The following is a 12,235-nucleotide window of genomic DNA, read 5'->3' on the forward strand; positions in this document are numbered from 1 at the left end:
CTGCAGTTTGCCAACTTCTGCTCTAGATTAGTACTTCTCAAACTTCAATGGGCATAGGAGTCTCCTATAGAGATTTCAATTTAGAATGTCGAGGGTAAAGCCCAAGAATTTGAGTTTTGAACTGATTGTCTATCTAAATTTAGATATTTAGCTATTTAGAGTGAAAAATTCTGCATCTCAATTTCTATAGCTATAAAAAGAACTCAAGGGTATCTTCCTTCCCAGCTTTGCACACTTGTAATAAAGAGGAAGGAGAATAATATATGTGAAATTTAATATATAGTGTACAAAGTCAGAAATAAGCATTGTGAAGACATTGTGGTAAGGGTTTCTGTTCACTTATTGATCTAGTTTTTCTCAATTTTAGACATTAGAATCTTAATTATAGAAGTTATAATAGGGCCATAGTAGGGTCTACTTTAGATACCCTTATTCTGAAGTTTTCAAAAACATTTAAAAGTGTATTAGTGTCCTATTGCTGCTGAAATAAGTGACCATAAACTTAGTAGCTTCAAAAAACACGAGTTTGTTGTCTTACAGTTCTACCGGTCAGAAGTCTGAAGTGAGTTTTCTGGGATTAAAACCAAGGTGTCCACAGGACTGGTTCCTTCTAGAGGCTCTAGGAAAGAATCTCTTACTTGCCTTTTTCTGAATGTAGAGATTGAATCAGGGCCCCATATTACATCACCTTTTATCTTTTTGCATCCACCTTTCTCTTAGGAGGACTCTGGTAATACATTGAGCCTAATTGGATAATCCAGGAACGTTTCCTCATCTCAAGATCATTAACTTGATCACATCTGTTAAGTCCTTTATACCATGTAAAGTAACATATTCACAGGTTCCGGGGACTAGGACATAAACATTTCTGAAAGCCATTATTCAGCCTAATAAATAAGGGTAACAAAGTGTGAATTGAGTTTCCAACAGAGAAAGATTGAACAAGAAATAAGGCACAGAATCCCGGCATCCTCTTTGCCAAAGTTACTACCTTTTAGGATCCTGTAACAAAGGAAGCTAAGAGGCTTTGCCCAAACCTGAACAAATAGTACCCTGGTGAGATAAGTCTAACTAAATTGGAGACTCCTTTGCTTCAACTATAGCCAGACTTAAGTTATCTATCACAACATGGGCCAATGAACATTTTAAAACTTTTTCCCATAAGCTGACATTGCACTTTTGCTGTCTGTATTTTAGTACTCCCATTAGGATAGAAGATACGGTTTAGACAAAGAAGTCCAAGGTATAGTGGGAGAAATTCTAAGCTTCTCTCTACACTTTTAATAGTTCGGCCCTTAGTTCAATCCTAATGTTTCTAGAGAGAAAAGATTTTCCCATGTGGAATTGCTTGGGGCCTGTCTGACTATGTCAGCTCTTAGGAGGAAAAGAAGGAGCATCAAAAGCTTCAAAGAGATGAAATGGAGACTAAAATAAAATGTTCATAATATTTGGTCTAAAAAATATCCTTGTTCTTGACCTCTCCATATCAAGGGATCCTTCTCTTTAGGGACCATAACAGCTGAAGTCCAATAAAGAAACAGAAACCACAAAGCTATTGAATAAAATAATTTAATATTAAAAAAATGTTAACTAGGTATGAAAGAATTGGAAAAATAAAAGAGAACACTAATTGAGGTTTTGATTTGGATTTCCCTGATGCCGAGCGATATTGAACACTTTTTCATGTGTCTGTTGGCCATTTGGATGTCTTCTTTGGAAAAATGTCTGTTCATGTCTTCTGCCCATTTCTTGATGGGATCATTTGTTGTTTGGGTGTTGAGTTTGATAAGTTCTTTATAGATTTTGGATACTAGCCCTTTATCTGAGGAATTCTTAATCTCAGGAAACAAACTGAGGGTTGCTGGCGTGGTGGAGGGTGGGAGGAATGGAGTGGCTGGGTGATAGACATTGGGGAGGGTATGTGCTATGGTGAGCGCTGTGAATTGTGCAAGACTGTTGAATCACAGATCTGTACCTCTGAAACAAATAATACAATATATGTTAAAAAAAAAGAAGAAGAAGAAGAAGAAGAAGATAGCAGGAGGGGAAGAATGAAGGGGGGGAAATTGGAGGGGGAGACGAACCATGAGAGACGATGGACTCTGAAAAACAAACTGAGGGTTCTGGAGGGGAGGGGGGGTGGGAGATGGGTTAGCCTGGTGATGGGTATTAAGGAGGGCACATTCTGCATTGAGCACTGGGTGTTATACACAAACAATGAATCATGGAACACTACATCAAAAATTAATGATGTAATGTATGGTGATTAACATAACAATAAAAAAATTTTAAAAAGACTGAACATTAGGATATTCATAATGGGTGTATTTTATTATATATTTGGCATAAATATAGCATATGTGAAAATTCTGATACTATATGTATCTATGTACTGTCTAACTCTCTTGCATGGATATGATTTATTTAATGTCTGAAGTTGAAACTCTACTACTTATTTTATCTTGAGATCTTGGAAATAAGTACATTTTTTATTTGTTGAGTCTATCAAATGTTCTGTTTTACTAAAGAAACAAATTCTTAAAATAGTCTTTGGATGTTTGCTAAAGAAGATTTAGTTTTAAGAAAATATGCCTAAGTACTTTGGCATCATATTAAAACAAAAGAGAATCCCTTTCTTTGGGTAAAGAATTGAGTCCAGTATAATAAAAGATTCAACTGACTGACAAGAAAAATGAAGATTGTATTTAAAATAGAAGAACTGGTATTTACTTATGATTTGTTTTGCTCAGATAGTTCCCTTCTCCTCATTCTGACACATCGTCCTTAATATATTTTTGTGTTACAGCAAAATTGTTTTGTTTTGTTTTTAGAACATTACACTGTGTTTTTTAGGTTGTTATTCCGGTTTTCAAAGTAAGGGGAGGTGAATATTTTTTTCAAATTTGAGATAAACTGATCAAAATAAATTTTACAAAGGCCTAATATTCCAATTCCTCTTATTCTTGCTGTCTGTCTGAATCATACACCCACATTCATGGTTTCAACTATTCCATTTATAGTCTTTTCATATCTTTCTTTACTTCTCACCAAGCTGCCAGAGAACCACAACCCATGGAATCTGTTAGAACTCATGATATCAGTTGCAGCATGTTCACTTTCACTTTTGGAGATCTGTGTCTTCTCCACAGCTTCCAATTCAACTAGATTTTTCCTTGTACACTTCTTAGAGTCAAGCTGACCCAGCATCTGGCACATAGTAGGCACTCAGTAGATGCAAATATTTCCTTATTCCAGGAATCCTTCAGTGACCAGTGTCGCATCTTTTTTTACAGTGTAGTTCAACATGAAGTTGATTTTATTGCCACCAACAGAAAACGACTCTTGGAGAAATAATGATCTTTATTATTTTTTATATGTCACTCAGCAAACTTGCTCCAAAGAATATATTCTCTAATCAGTAGGATAATATGATATATTTAGGTGTTTTTTTTAAGTTACTTAAATCACATTGTCTTTCATTGAATTGCGTGCCTTTACTTACCCTATTTCATTTGACACAGTTGATCCATTGATCTAATCAATTCCCTGTCAAATCCCATTAAATAGCAGCTCATCTGGGAATTAAGACCATATATATCACAGTATACATGAAAAGGTGCTCCACATCACTAAATGACTGATCATCAGGGAAATTCAAATCAGAAACACAATGAGATATCACCTCATACCTGTCAGAATGGTTACCATAAAAAAGTCAGGAGATAACAAGTGTTGTTGAGGAGAAATGTGAAGAAAAGGGAACCTTTGTATAGTGTTGATGGCAATGTTAAATTGCCGCAGCCACTCTAGAAGATAGTATTGAGTTTCCTCAAAAAATTAAACAGAACTATCATGATCTAGCAATCTTACTTCTGGATATATGTACATATATAAACAGTATCTCAAAGAGATATCTACATACCTTTCATTGCAGCATTATTCACGATAGCCAAGATATGGAAACAATTTAAGTTTCCATCAGTAGATAAATGGATAAAGAAAATATGCTTTTATATACAATGGAATATTATTCAGCGATGATAAAGAAGGAAATCCTACCATTTGCAACAATATGGATGGACCTTGAGGGCTTTATGCTAAGTGAAATAAATCAGATAGATAAAGACAAATACTCTATGGTATTTATATGTGGAATCTAAAAACACTGAACTCATACAAAAGGAGCAGAAAGGTGGTTATTGGGAGTTTGTGGGGTGAAAAAAATGGGGAAATATTGGTTAAAGAGTATATACTTTCAATTAGAAGCTGAATATGTTCTGGTGAAAATGTACAGCATAGTGATTACAGTTAATAGTACTATATTATATATTTGAAAGTTGCTAAAAGAGTACATCTCACTACAAAAAGGAAATGGTAATTTTGTGATATGGAGAGGTGTTAGCTAATGCTATGGTAATAATCATTTTGCAGTATATAAGTGTATCAAAAGGTCTTAAGCTTACATAATATTATATGTCAATTATATCTCAATAAAATTGGAAAAAGAAAAGACTACTGTGTATCTCCCTTTTTGTAGAAAGCATCTTTCTTTTTTTTTTTTTTTAAAGATTTTTATTTATTTATTTGACAGAGAGAAACACAGAGAGAGAGGGAACACAAGCAGGGGGAGTGGGAGAGGGAGAAGCAGGCTTCCAGCTGAGCAGGGAGCCCGATGCGGGGCTCGATCCCATGACCCTGGGATCATGACCTGAGCCGAAGGCAGACGCTTAACGACGGAGCCACCCAGGTGCCCCAGCATCTTTCTTTTTTAAAAACTTATTTAAATTCAACTAGTTAACCTATAGTGTATCGCTAGTTTCAGATGTAGAGTTCAGTTATTCATCCATTGCATATAATACCCAGTATCCCCTTTATCTGCACCGTCCCTCACTAAGTCAAGACAGGTCTCTTCATCTCTTTGTGATCTCAACTCTCTGCTTTTATTCATACTGGGATACCCTATCCCTTGCTTACTTCTTCCCTTCAAAGTTTTCCTGACTGGGAGAGTTCACAAGTTTCCTTTATTTTTACCACAGAACCTTCGGTTTCATCTATGTAGCATTGCGTTTATATTTAGTTGTAGATTCTTTTATTTCATTTTACCATGTTGTCTTCCAGAAGAAATGCTAAATGCCCTGGGAGGAGAAATTGTACATCCTGATGCCTCTCAAGAGCACTACTCCACTGTTCATTGTGCACACAAGAAGCTTCATTTTACATTTATTTTAATCCAGATCAACCATGAAAAATCAACATCAGACATGATGACTGACATAGATAAGTACTGTTTATCTCATGACAAAGAATCAGTGGGGTACCTATCCTATTTTGTAAAGCAAACCTCTTATAAAATAATATATATTATTCTTGAGAGTAATAATTGAACACTTAAAGTTTTCTTTTCAGGTGGGTAGAAAAGGGAAAGCAAGAGATGCTTTTAAGGGAATAGCCCAGAAATCTTGGAACAGATACTTTATTTTGATCCTAATGTGTATAAGATTAACTTGCCCATCTGGTTAGAGAAAAATATAAGCAGTTTCTTCATTAACTTTGAAATTTTGAAATTTCCATAATTTGCTTTATCCCTGACAGTCTGTGCTGTGCTAAATGTTGCTATCTCATTTCCTTGACTGTGATTGAATTTTCCCTTATCAGTGATAAAGTTTAAAAAACAATCAATTAAATAATATCTTTGTTTGTCATATATCTTTTGAGCCTATGAATATTTAATTTTCAAAGTGATTAAGAGGGCATTTTATTTCCACCACCAAACAACCATCTCCACCAAAAGTGGGTAAACTCTAAGATCAAAAGTACTTTACATTTCATTGTTGTCAATTTAGGCTCTCTGTCATTTCTCCCAATAAGCTTATTTCTTTGTAATTTCAGAAACCTTGAATTTGTATTTGTGTGTGCATGTGTGTATATCATTGCATGCGTGTTTTTCCCTTCTCTATTATCAATTGCTAAAATATATATAATTATTGCGTGTTGAATTTATTTTAAAAAGAAGCTAAAAACTGGTATTGGTCATTTTACTAGAGATAAGCCATATTCTTCAGTTGAATCTTATTTAAACCTTTCAGCATTGTTTCAAATGCAGTAGTTAAAACAGCTGACCCTCTAAAAAAAGGTTATTACTATTTGAGATGTAGAAAGAAAAGCCTACTCTTATAAATCTATCACTCATGCGATATTGCCATCTGATCCTTTAAGTATCCTTTTTATTTTTAGCGTTGTTTCAAAAATCATTTGGCAGCACTAAAATATAGAAACCAGAAACTTTCCTGTCTTACTTCTAATGCCATGAACATATATATGTCAGCATCTACTTAGTGTATGCTTTAATTCATCTAATTTTATGTACGCATGATAGAAACTACTTGTATGATTTCCCACTGAAAATTACAAATGAATGACCTAATTGAGAAATGCACTTTCAAGTGACTAATGAACTAACCCAAAAAAAGTGTAGAAAGAATACTAATGTGCATATTCTCTTAAATCTTCAGCAATGCCGAGCCATCCACTAGATTATTAATTTAGCACAGCAACACACACAATGTGTAAATCTTCTTGAATTCCAGTTTTTCTCCTTGAAGTATGTAGTAAGTTTTTAGTTAAGGTAAGATGATGAGGTCATGATCTAAGATGAGAGGATCCCCAGAAGTGGTTGTATGTATATTAGTATTAAATAGTTTGTACAGCTGCATGTTTTGAGTTGCATCATTTACATAAAAATTAGTTTATTGAGATTTGGGAGTAATAGATTATTCCTTGTCCGTTGATTTCAACACATTTATTGAATATCTACATTGAGTGAAGATTATTGGTCTAAACTATAGTGTTCTACTGTCTAATGGAAAATACAAAGATAAATATCTATGATATACTATCTTAAGTTTTTGTTTAAAGTACAATGGATGATCAGTAAATATAAAAGCATCACACCTACTCCAACCTGATTTATATGGGGTTTGGGCAAGCATGTGAAACTGTCTTTACAGCAAATATGATATCTGAACTGAGTTCTAGATGCCCAGTCCCTCTTTAGCCAAGGCTATTTCAGGAAGAGAGGCAACTATTGTACTCCATGGGATGAATATGTTCAAGGTTACAGGGACACAGAAGGGCATGACATATATGAGAAATTACAAGATGACAATGCACAGGTGACTATTGAGAAGGAGAGAGCAATGTATTTGGAAAAAAAACCCCTCAAATATAGCATCATAAATGATCTTATTCTCTACTAATGTATTCAGATTTTTCTGAAAAGAAATATAGAGACAGCAATTTGAAAGAGAGTGACATATACAATGCTGTTTTTAAAGAAGAATTTTTTGACAAGACTGGAAAATTGGTTGACAGAAGAACGATATTCAAATTAGGAGACTCTGTATGGTAATCCCATGTAAACAATTAGGAGGGCATAGACTAAGATGGTGACAGTGAACACTGAGAGAATGAGTTGGATTAAGCAAAGAGTTATGGTTGATTGGTTTTGATGAATTAATTATTGGATAAAAAATGAGGAAGACAGAAGATTGTAGATGATTTTAACCTTTATACTAAACAACTGGGTGGAAGAGCATATTTCATCAAATAAGAAATATACAATTAGAAAGGAGATTTGAAAGTGATGATGAATAAAATTTTTTACAAGTTGAATTTTAAATATATAATATATTCAAGAAAGTTGTAATTTGAAGTAGAATCAGAGTGATTAGAAATAGAGGTTCAACAACTGTATTAGTCAAGATAGACTAACTACTATAATTAATAGTCCCTATATTTCAATGATGTAAACTTTATTTCTAGCTCATTTAGCAGTGCAACACAGGTGTTCCTACTCAGCTCCTCTCAAAACATGAAATGGGACAAAGATTTCTTCTGTCTGTGGCTTGTCCCCTCTATAGGTCTTAGAGTCTTCTCCCTGTGGCCAGCTGGTGGGGAAAAATAAATAGCACCTTAGAGAATCAATCACTTTCCTCATATTCCATGTTCAGAACTCAGTTACATGGCCACACCCAACTTCAAAGTCGGCTGGGAAATGTAGTCTAGCTGTGCCCAGTGCCCCACTCAAGAGTGAGGTCTTCAGGGATGTGACCTCTGCAGACTTTTCCGTATTTACTACCTACTGTTTCTCAGTAGTCACCTAAGAACTAGCCATTCTGAAGAGAAAATACAGATACTGAGAAGCTTTCATAACTTAATTAAAATAACTTAAATATTTTAAGCTGTACTTATCATTTTAATATATTAGTTTTTATTTTTAAGCAACTCAATTCTCAGATTAACAGGTCTTCCCAGGCAATTATGTCTTCTTAAAAATCAAATAAATTAATTGTGTAGAACACTAACGTTCCTTAAAATCTCCAGCTCAGGCTGGAGACTGTGTGGATTTTAAGGAACCTCAGTGTTCTACACAATTAGATACTGATAACACACCCAGAAGCTATAAAAGGAATCTGTACTTAAAAAAAAAAAAAAAAAAAAAAGAGCTGCCATACAACTTTGTTCTTAGCTGAAATCAAATCAATAATAAATTCACCTGCATTAATTGAAGTCAGCAAATTCCTTCTTATTTATAGCTAGCATCCTTCAGCATTTCAGTTGACTTTTGCAACTATTTCACTGTTTTAAATATATAAATGTGTTCTGGTCACATATATAAGGTCATTCTAATGACAGATAATTTTAAAAGAAATTTAAAGCATAATTTCCATCTTTAGGAGCAAATAATTCACAAGGAGAAATAACCTATCGCAAAATAGTAAAAGTACAATAAAAGTTAATATGTAAGAAAGTTTTAAGTTAATGATATTGGTCAATCATCTACAAACTTTTTGATCAAGTACACTGAACACAAACACACTGAACCATGCCTCCCAATATATGGATTTATACTTACTAGTATATCCATATAGAATTATACTAACAATGCTTATTGTAAAAACAAATTTAAAGGTTGAAAGAGAACTGAATATAATTAGACTTTTAAATGTTTTGTTCTTTTTCCAGTGAATCATCTTTCGTATCCACCTGCCCCAGATGTGCACAACCCAGCTTGAGGGCCATGCTATCAAAGAAGCTTAGAAAAGGGAGAACAAACCTCAATTGGCAAAGACCTTATGACTTTATGCAATCAATGAATAAGAGATGACATTTAGGAGCAGTGTAGGAAAATGTATGAAAAGATAAAAATGTTATATTTTCAGGAGAGTGAATCATTGGCCTGCTCAAGTAGGTAATTTAGTAATAAAACAAAATGTCCTCTAGAGTCAGACAACCTGATTTCTAATTCTGGCATTTTACTTTACCTTGTAAGTTGAACCTAAATTTTCTAGGCATCAGTGTCCTTATATCTAAGATAGGGATATTGATAGGATCTCCCTTATTGGACCGTTGAGAAGATTATAAGAAATGGTGCATATACCTATATTAATTGCACAAAAAACAGTTTTTGTTGTTCTTAAGACAAGAATGATAAATTGGGGTTTGACTTGAACAGTTCTGACAAATTAATCTATAGAGTTTCACATATCTCCTCAAAGTGAATGGTGTGTATATAAAGAAGGATGAATAAGTAATAGTTATAATTGTAGATCAGGAAGCCAGTTATATGACAGGTAAAAGTTTCTCTGCATTTGCAGTAGTTGGACCACATAAAAATCAGTGTAAATGAAAAGTTAATTGAATAATTATGTGTAGGGGTCCCTAGGTGGCTCAGTGGGTTAAGTGTCTGCCTTCTGCTCAGGTCATGATCTCAGGATCCTGAGATCGAGCCCCATGTCGGGCTCTCTGCTCAGCAAGGAGTCTGCTTCTCCCTCTACCTCTGTGTTCTCTCTCTCTGTCTCTGTCTCTCTCTCTCAATATATAAATAACATCTTTAAAAAAAAGAATAATTAGGAGTAGGGAAAATTGTCAAATAAATAATTTGACTAAGACAACTTAATGTTTTTTACTCTTGGGTGATGAATCTATAGAATTAACAAATACGTACTTTTTAAAATGTGAAGCTTTTGTGCTTAAAAAAAAAATTAGAAAATGTCTTACATAAAACCTATGAGTGAAAAAGAAATGCTCTCTTGTTGTATTCTCTCCCTCACACGCATGTCTAAAGTACAAGTGCTCTGAGGGTGGGAGGCGTGTGATGCTTTGAGTCTGGGTGAGTTTATGTGTGTGTATGAGTGAGAGGGAAAGATATTGAAAACTAACTTTAATTACATAAGCTTAAGTCATTGATTCTTCTTTTCTTCAAATTTTTTATGACAGACTTTCCAATTCTTATCTTAAAAATAATAGAGCAACCTCAAGTGGTTTTGGGCTGCCCAAAGGCTAGTCCCTGTTTCTAATTAGGAAGGAATTTCAGTTCCCAGTACTCATACCCAGATTCATGCAGAAGTTTCACACAAGGATATTTCGTTGAATACTACAAGTGGGAGATACACTTCACAGTTTAGCTTCATCCTTTCATAATTCAAGCAAATCTCACATCATTGAAGTCAGTAGGTTCAATATTACTTTTAATTGGTTAGTTTGAAAATATTTGACAATTCAGACTAGATATGAGGCTTTGAAAAATTGGTCCAAGTCTAGATCACATTGAAAAATACCTTCCATTAAAAAAAGAAGAAATTGGGGTGCCTGGATGGCTCAGTCGTTAAGCGTCTGCCTTCGGCTCAGGTCATGATCCCAGGCTCCTGGGATCAAGCCCCACGTCAAGCTCCCTGCTCAGTGGGAAGCCTGCTTCTTCCTCTGACCCTCCCCCTGCTTGTGTTCCCTTTCTCGCTGTGTCTCTCTCTGTCAAATAAATAAATAAAATCTAAAAAAAAAAAAATTAAAAAAGAAGAAATAATGTAGGGTATTTGTCTTCTTTCTTCCTTTATTTTTATATGTATGTCATTTATTGGCTATGTGCTTCTGTTCAATTTTTTTTTTTTCTGTTCAATTTTTTTTAACTTTCCTGGCCATTAGTCTATGCAAAAAAAAAACAAAAAAAAAACATCTGGCCTTTATGGTCTCAGTGATCTCTTCCAACTCCCCAAGTTCATAATTCAACATTTGTTTTTCTTCTGTGACCTTGAAAGTGGTTTAACGATCAGAAAATTATTAAAATGTTTTCTTTTCATTTCAAAATGTGATGTGTCCAACATCAGAATCAGATTCTGTGGTAATTGTCTATTTAAATATTGAAAAGATTAATTCATTTTATTTCTTAATTTCAGAATAATGTATTATGATCATGTGAAATACCTGAATATAATTATATATGGTCTTTATAGATAGATGGTACAAGGCAAATTATTATAAAATGATTAAAACCATTTTCATAATAGTTTTAGGCATTTCCACTCAAAATATTTACTAAAAATACCAACTATGCAAAGAAATAGAGCCAAACTACCATTTGTAGTATGTTAAACAACAAAGACCCCAAAGCAATTAAATGTAAATAATCAGTTCTCAAAAAATGGAGTCTGCTTTCTTCCATCTTTTCCTATAAGCCATGGAATTGTCTTTTCTTTCTAAGATTGCTAATTCCCACTTTATTTTATTTTATTTTATTTTATTTTATTTTATTTTTTTAAAGATTTTATTTATTTATTTGACAGAGACAGAGATAGCGAGAGCAGGAACACAAGCAGCGGGAGTGGGAGAGGGAGAGCAGGCTTCCCGCCGAGGAGGGAGCCCGATGTGGGACTCGATCCCAGGACCCTGGGATCATGACCTGAGCCGAAGGCAGACGCTTAACGACTGAGCCACCCAGGCGCCCCCCACTTTATTTTAATGGACATGGGATTTTATTGTGATGTGTTAGCAGGAGTCTTCATTTGATCTCTTTAGATCTCTCAATCACAGAGAGCTTGAAGGCTAAGAAGCCAAGATAATTGAACCGGAAAGTAATAATTCATATATGTAATTATTGTAGGTTATTTTTTACTATTGATATGTATCATGAAAAATTACCTCTAAGGGACCTTTGATTGCATTTATATTTTCTTCTTTATAACTTTGTAAAGGGAAGATTCTGACTCTGGGGGAAGAAAAAATAGTTGTAGTATTTTTCAATTCTATTTTGAAACTATATATACACTTTACACTCTAAATATATCTAGTGAAAACATTATATCTTGACCAAATACTCTTTTATGAGATTAAATTTATAGACAACGTTGTCTATGAATTTATTGAGATTAAATTTAATCTCACAAGGGTGTACATGGTTGAA

At 34.1% G+C, this 12,235-nt stretch overlaps 1 protein-coding gene across 5 annotated transcripts in view; it reads left to right on the top strand.

Annotated features, from left to right (window-relative positions):
- Positions 1–12,235, top strand: part of GALNTL6 (polypeptide N-acetylgalactosaminyltransferase like 6) — a 1,076,341-nt gene that overhangs the window by 325,386 nt on the left and 738,720 nt on the right. The gene's annotated exons all lie outside the window — the stretch shown is intronic.

Source organism: Phoca vitulina, unplaced genomic scaffold, assembly GCF_004348235.1.
Source record: "Phoca vitulina isolate PV1807 unplaced genomic scaffold, GSC_HSeal_1.0 scaffold14, whole genome shotgun sequence".
NCBI lineage: Eukaryota > Metazoa > Chordata > Mammalia > Carnivora > Phocidae > Phoca > Phoca vitulina.